The sequence below is a fragment of the Apium graveolens genome, chromosome 3 (assembly GCF_009905375.1).
Source record: "Apium graveolens cultivar Ventura chromosome 3, ASM990537v1, whole genome shotgun sequence".
NCBI classification, from domain to species: Eukaryota; Viridiplantae; Streptophyta; class Magnoliopsida; order Apiales; family Apiaceae; genus Apium; species Apium graveolens.
In genome coordinates this window covers 59,596,105-59,602,658 of record NC_133649.1, presented here as the reverse complement: position 1 = coordinate 59,602,658, position 6,554 = coordinate 59,596,105, and the positions used below count along the sequence as shown (strand labels likewise).

The 6,554-nt window shown below is 35.3% G+C and overlaps 1 long non-coding RNA gene across 1 annotated transcript; it reads right to left on the bottom strand.

Annotated features, from left to right (window-relative positions):
- Positions 1-2,242: 2,242 nt before the first annotated feature.
- On the bottom strand, positions 2,243-5,435 carry LOC141710730 (uncharacterized). The gene is made up of 4 exons (XR_012571039.1): positions 5,161-5,435; positions 4,769-4,794; positions 3,455-4,506; positions 2,243-2,510 (listed from the first exon to the last, which is right to left on the bottom strand). It is a non-coding gene; the product is annotated as an uncharacterized LOC141710730 (long non-coding RNA).
- Positions 5,436-6,554: the final 1,119 nt, after the last annotated feature.

Below are 6,554 nucleotides of genomic sequence, written 5' to 3'. Positions count from 1 at the left end.
ATTATTTTTGGAAAAATATTTTCCCCAGTTTGTCCAGGATCAGATGGAGTTGAAGTTTTTAGAGTTAAAGCAAGGAAATATGTCGGTGGCGGATTATGAGAGTAAGTTTGAAGAATTGTCAAGGTATGTGCCGTCATATGTGGATACTGACAGAAGAAAGCTAAGAGATTCCAGCAAGGTTTGAAGCCATGGATCAGAGGGAAGGTATCCATTTTTTAATTGGACACCTATGCAGGAGTGGTACAAAAAGCCATGATTGCAGAGACGGAGAGGGAGATGTCCCAGAAGGAGAAGGAAAGTAAGAAGAGAAAGTCCGAAGGGAATGAAGGTTAGTCACAACCAGGGAAGTTTCCAAATCTTAAGAAGGGCAAGTTTCAGCCAGGGAGAAATTTTAACTTCAAGAGACAAAATGCAGGCGACAGAAGCCAGGGCAACCGTCCAGTTAATGCGAATCAGCCGAATCAGTTGAGGTTAACTTTTCCATATTGTCAAGTATATGGAAAGAAACATGGAGGAGTTTGTAATAAGTTGAATGTAGTTTGTTTCAAGTGTAACCAGAAAGGGCACTATTCGAGGGAGTGCCGAAATCAACCAGCAAGAGAGCCAGCAAATAAGGATCAGCCTATCCGGAATCCAGCAGTGAAGGTTCCAGCCATTGGATTTACGTGCTTTAAATATGGGAAGCCAGGATATATAGCAAGGGATTGCAAGACACCAGCCCCAGTCAGTAATGCATTGAGGATTATGGGATCTACCCCAGCAGTGAATGAGACTCTAAGGGCTAGAGTTTTTGATATGTCTGTGAAAGACGCTATCCAGGATACTGATGTCGTGGATCAGAGGGAAGGTAGCCTCATGGATCAGAGGGAAGGTAACCATTTTTTAATTGGACACCTATGCAGGAGTGGTACAAAAAGCCATGATTGCAGAGACGGAGAGGGAGATGTCCCAGAAGGAGAAGGAAAGTAAGAAGAGAAAGTCTGAAGGGAATGAAGGTTAGTCACAACCAGGGAAGTTTCCAAATCTTAAGAAGGGCAAGTTTCAGCCAGGGAGAAATTTTAACTTCAAGAGACAAAATGCAGGCGACAGAAGCCAGGGCAACCGTCCAGTTAATGCGAATCAGCCGAATCAGTTGAGGTTAACTTTTCCAGATTGTCAGGTATGTGGAAAGAAACATGGAGGAGTTTGTAATAAGTTGAATGTAGTTTGTTTCAAGTGTAACCAGAAAGGGCACTATTCGAGGGAGTGCCGAAATCAGCCAGCAAGAGAGCCAGCAAATAAGGATCAGCCTATCCAGAATCCAGTAGTGAAGGTTCCAGCCATTGGATTTACGTGCTTTAAATGTGGGAAGCCAGGATATATAGCAAGGGATTGCAAGACACCAGCCCCAGTCAGTAATGCATTGAGGATTATGGGATCTACCCCAGCAGTGAATGAGACTCTAAGGGCTAGAGTTTTTGATATGTCTGTGAAAGACGCTATCCAGGATACTGATGTCGTGGCAGGTACGCTTAATGTGAATTCTTTATGTGCCAAAGTGTTAATAGATTCGGGAGCAACTCGATCGTTTATTTCACAAGATTTTATTAATAAGCTAAATTATCCAGTTGAGTATTTAAATGAAATAATGACTGTAGAATTAGTAAATCAAGAATGTGTATCTGTTAATCAAGTTTGTGGGAATTGTGAGGTTGAGATTTCTGGTAGTAAGTTTTGTGTAGATTTGATACCATTTAAGCTAGGAGAATTTGACGTTATCTTAGGAATGGATTGGTTATCTAAGCACGATGCCCAGATAGATTGTCGAAATAAAAAGGTAATCACTACACCATAAAATGCCTACTGTAACACCAACAAAATGTTGCATTAGGGGGTAAATATGTTGTTCTTGCCCCACTTTTAAGCTAAGGTAACATTTTCTTAAAGATAGGTTTTTCCATGTTGCCTTAGGGATCTAAGGTAACATCTTTGGTGCCTAAGGCAACATCGTCTTTTAACTTGTTTATATGTTGCCTTAGCTTGCTAATGCAACAGAAAGAGAGATCAGTTGTAACTTATTTTTTATGTTACCTTAGAGTTCTAAAATGTTTTTAAAAAAGTGGGACCCATATTGGGGATCACGAGGGGCCCACCGTAACACTTTATAAAGATATTGTAACACTTTTCCAAAAAAAATTAAAAATTTCTATTAGAATGTATATAATCCCAAAATAACAATTCATTACCACAATAATTCCATTTACATAAATCAAACATCCGCTCATCCAAAATCTAAACAGGTTACCAACTGCTAAAGATTATAAAATTTAAAAAAGAAAGAATGTAAACTATAAAAAAAAAGTAACACTACAAGCCACTGCTCTCAGACTTCTGCTTGGATTTGCTTCACTTTCTCCTCGACTTCAAGATCAAGGCATGTCATAATTTGTCCAAGTACACAAAGAAGCTTTCTCTTATTCTTCCATTAGAGGTTAGGTCAGTAACACATGTTTTATGAACTCGTTGGGCTCCTGGAGTGAAATTATTATGCACTGGAGTATTAGGGATAAACTTTGCATAAAAACCAATCGATACAGGTGTACTTAGAAATCACCGAGTTCTGCACACTACTTTGGCTATCTAGAAGTGGAACATAAAAAATATGTAATAAGAAAAAAGGAGCAGCTGATACAGAAACTGCAGATTATTAAACTGATTATTAAGGCACAATTATCATGTAAATTTTCTCATATTACATAAAAAGTTAGATGCCATGTAAAATCCGCATAAAAATGTAACTATCAACCTGTTGAAGCTCTTTCCTGATTTAGTCGATAGTATCTCCTGATCTTGGATAAAAAAACATATTCTAGAACCCATCATATCCAATAATCTCATCGAAGTAATGTGTCACAAATTCTTTTCCTACAATATTGCAGGGTCTAAAATGTTGAGTTACAACTCATTGTTTCTAATTTGAATCTAGTAAAAGCAAAACATAATATGTAAAGCTAAATGTCAACCATCACAATCTTCAAGTTCATCGCAAAAAATATACGAATTCACAATCATACACATACATGCTCCCTCTGATTGTCCACTAATATACATATAACTATACTTCATTATAGTTACTTAAGAAATGTTATAAAGGTAAATACATTTTCAGAATCAGCACTCAAAATCCATTATTATAAAAAGAAAACCAAGTAAAACAATTATTTGATGCAATGCAACAACACCTTTTTAACTAGGTTTTTGTAAAATTTGATAAAATGAACCATTTGTAACTACTAAGAGTTTCCAACGTAGAAATAAGTACAAACAATGAGTTGCATATGCAGCAGCTATTAAGTTAATATATGTATTAGCAAAAAGTATCGCAAACAAATAATAGCAAATTAATAAAGTAAAGCAAATATTAGCAAGAGCAGATAGTAGATGAGGCATTAGTACAAAGATGAAACAAGCTTACCAGATAATTACAAAACAGGGTATGAATAAGAGGGTCTGTGAAAAGCACGACTGCTGATTAAACTTCTTGATATAGCTGTATAATATATATTTGTAGATCCTGAGAAAGGTACGTGAAAACATCCCCCTAGAGTAAAACACAGAATGAGAGAAAAACCAAGTCAAAAATGTCTCCCAACAACACGATCTTGGCACCATTTGGATGGTTGATGTGAACAAAATCAGGAACAAACAGTATAGGAACAGGGTTCCCATTACAAACAACCAAATCAGAAATCCAAAAACTAACACACGAGACCATTCTAAACAACCCAACACTAATCCAGACACTAACACAATGGGATCCGGATCGAGGTTCTGAATCCTCTTTACCATACTCAATCACAAACCATACAACCCCATAAGACAACCCAACCAGTGTTACCTAAGAAGACAGATGGTTGTGGTGCATACCATTTGGGTATTAAAATGACCCCAACTATGCAAACCACATAGGCACATAGGCACTAGTATCAAGTAATATCCAGAAACATAGTTGTGTTTCAAATAATCCAACAGGTTAGGGCTGCTTCGCAAAAGGGTAATCAACACAAGAATTAAATATACATCAATATAAAAGCATATAAATAAAAATTATATAGAAATCATACAACTAATACAATTCTTCAATATCATGCTCTCATATGTATTCATATTCACATTAAAACTAAACTGAAACTTAGCCTTTTGGATTAGATATACAGCTTTTCTTATTCTCGTTCTGTAATCGTCAATTTGATACATCAAAAAACTCATAGCTATCAACAAAGGAATATCAGAACTAACATTATAACTAGTTCCCAATTCAAATAAAGCAAAGATAAAAAATCCAACAAAAAAAATTAAAGTTCAAACAAAAAACATAATCAAGTATCTAAAAATAAAATTAAATTACTAAATCACGCATGCTAAAGAGGAATGCTTATGCAGTCAGACACATTAGGGAGCTGATTTTTCGGGGGATGAGGCCCTTCTGATTTTGCTGGTCCTGCTCCACCTCCAGCCATTTCCTGTCTATTTCATTACAAATGCAGACCAAAAATTACATAAATATATTATTAAAAAATTAATAAAAAAACCCCAAAATTAAAATTCATTTAACCTCTCTCAAGTCTCAGCCCTTTTACAACCCAAACAAAAAAATTCAAAATCTTACTGGTTTCAAACAATGAGAGCCCAAAAATGCAGCGCCATTAGATTGTGTGTGTGGGGGTGTATTTGTGTGCTAATATGAGAGGGAGAGAGATATGAATTCATGTTGTTAATCAGTATTTACCTTTATCTCTGGGCAAGTTTTGAACCCTGCAATGAACATTACAGCAGTAATGTAAATGATAAATGAGACAAGAGTACCTAAAACTTATTGCATCATGGTTTCACTTACATTAAAGTAACTCAATTTCATTGTAGATGAATAAATTGCATATAAACAGAGAAATGGGAGGGAGAGATAGAGTAACAGCAGAGAACACAAAATAATAATACAAACACAAAGAACAATGTACAACCAAGCACATCCAAGAACCTAATTCGAGTAATTAAAAAACTGATTATAAAAGCTTAAGTTTGAGTAATTGATTAAACCTCAAAACCTAATTTTAAGAAACGTGAGAGAGACAAAGAGATAGATAAGATAGAGATAGATAGATGGAGAATAAGAGAGATTACCCTAAAAATCCACTACCAAATATCCACTGAAACTGAAATCAAATCGAGAGATAGAACAATTAGCCCCAATTTAGTAAGTAAATCGAATCAATTGAACCCAAAATATAGCAGCTGTAATTTGAAGAAGCCACAATATGAAGAAACTAAAGTCCTAATTATGAGAGAGAAAGAGAGAGAGTTGTATCGATGACAGATTAAACAATGAGACATAGAAGGGTTAGTGAAAAGATGTTGGGCAGTACTTGGCGAAAAATGAGCGGGCTTTTGGCCGCTCTAACAATTCATCTCCAGCAATTCACTACATATGGGCCGCCGCTTTATATTTATGTGTATTTTAATACTTGATATTTTTTTCAAAAAAATAAATTTTAAATTTAATAAAAGAATACATTACTTAATATTTAGCAGTACCAACTTATTTATTTAACAAGATTTTATTTATGTAAAAATATATTTATTACTTTTATGTATTTATTTATTCTGAACTCAAAATTAATATTTAAATTTTAATTTAACGTAAAATAGTTAATACATAAATTAATAAAAACAAAATCTTATTTACACTATTTCAAACTATAAATTCACTTAGGTTCAAAACTCTTACTTTTTTAATAAATGAATTATTTACTTTCATACAAATTAGAAATTTCTAAATTCAAATAATATTTAATTTTTCTTTTTGTGTAAAAAATTGTATTTGTTTGTGAATAATCTAAGGCAACAATGTTTATGCATGTTACAAAGCTGAACACCTTTTATCTGAGGAAACACCAAGTTTACGGCTAAGGTAACACCAAAATCACAATGTTCCAGTAGGCTAAAACTAGTATAGTTAAGGTAACATAATCTAGCAACATTCATGACTAGGACGTTGCGATAGACCATTTATGGTGTAGTGAATGGTAAAGACGCCAGACGAAAGGATAGTAACGTTCAAGGGCCAGAAGCAAGCAAAGAAGTTCTTAACAATGATTCAAGCCAAGAAGTTACTACGACAAGGATGCGAGCATTTCGTGGTATATGTGATTGACAAAAGTCAGGAGCCAGCAAAACTTGAAGATATTCCAGTAGTGAATGAATTTCCAGATGTGTTTCCCGATGAGTTACCAGGACTTCCCCCAGATAGATAAATTGAGTTTGCAATCGACTTAGCACCTGGAACAGAACCGGTATCCAAGGCCCCGTACAGAATGGCGCCCATTGAAATGAAGGAGCTAGCAAAGCAATTGCAAGAGTTATTAGAGAAAGGAGTAATCAGACCCAGTGTATCCCCGTGGGGTGCACCGGTACTATTTGTCAAAAAGAAGGATGGAAGCATGAGACTGTGCATCGACTATAGGGAGCTCAACAAGTTTACAATCAAGAACAAGTATCCGTTACCCAGAATTGACGAT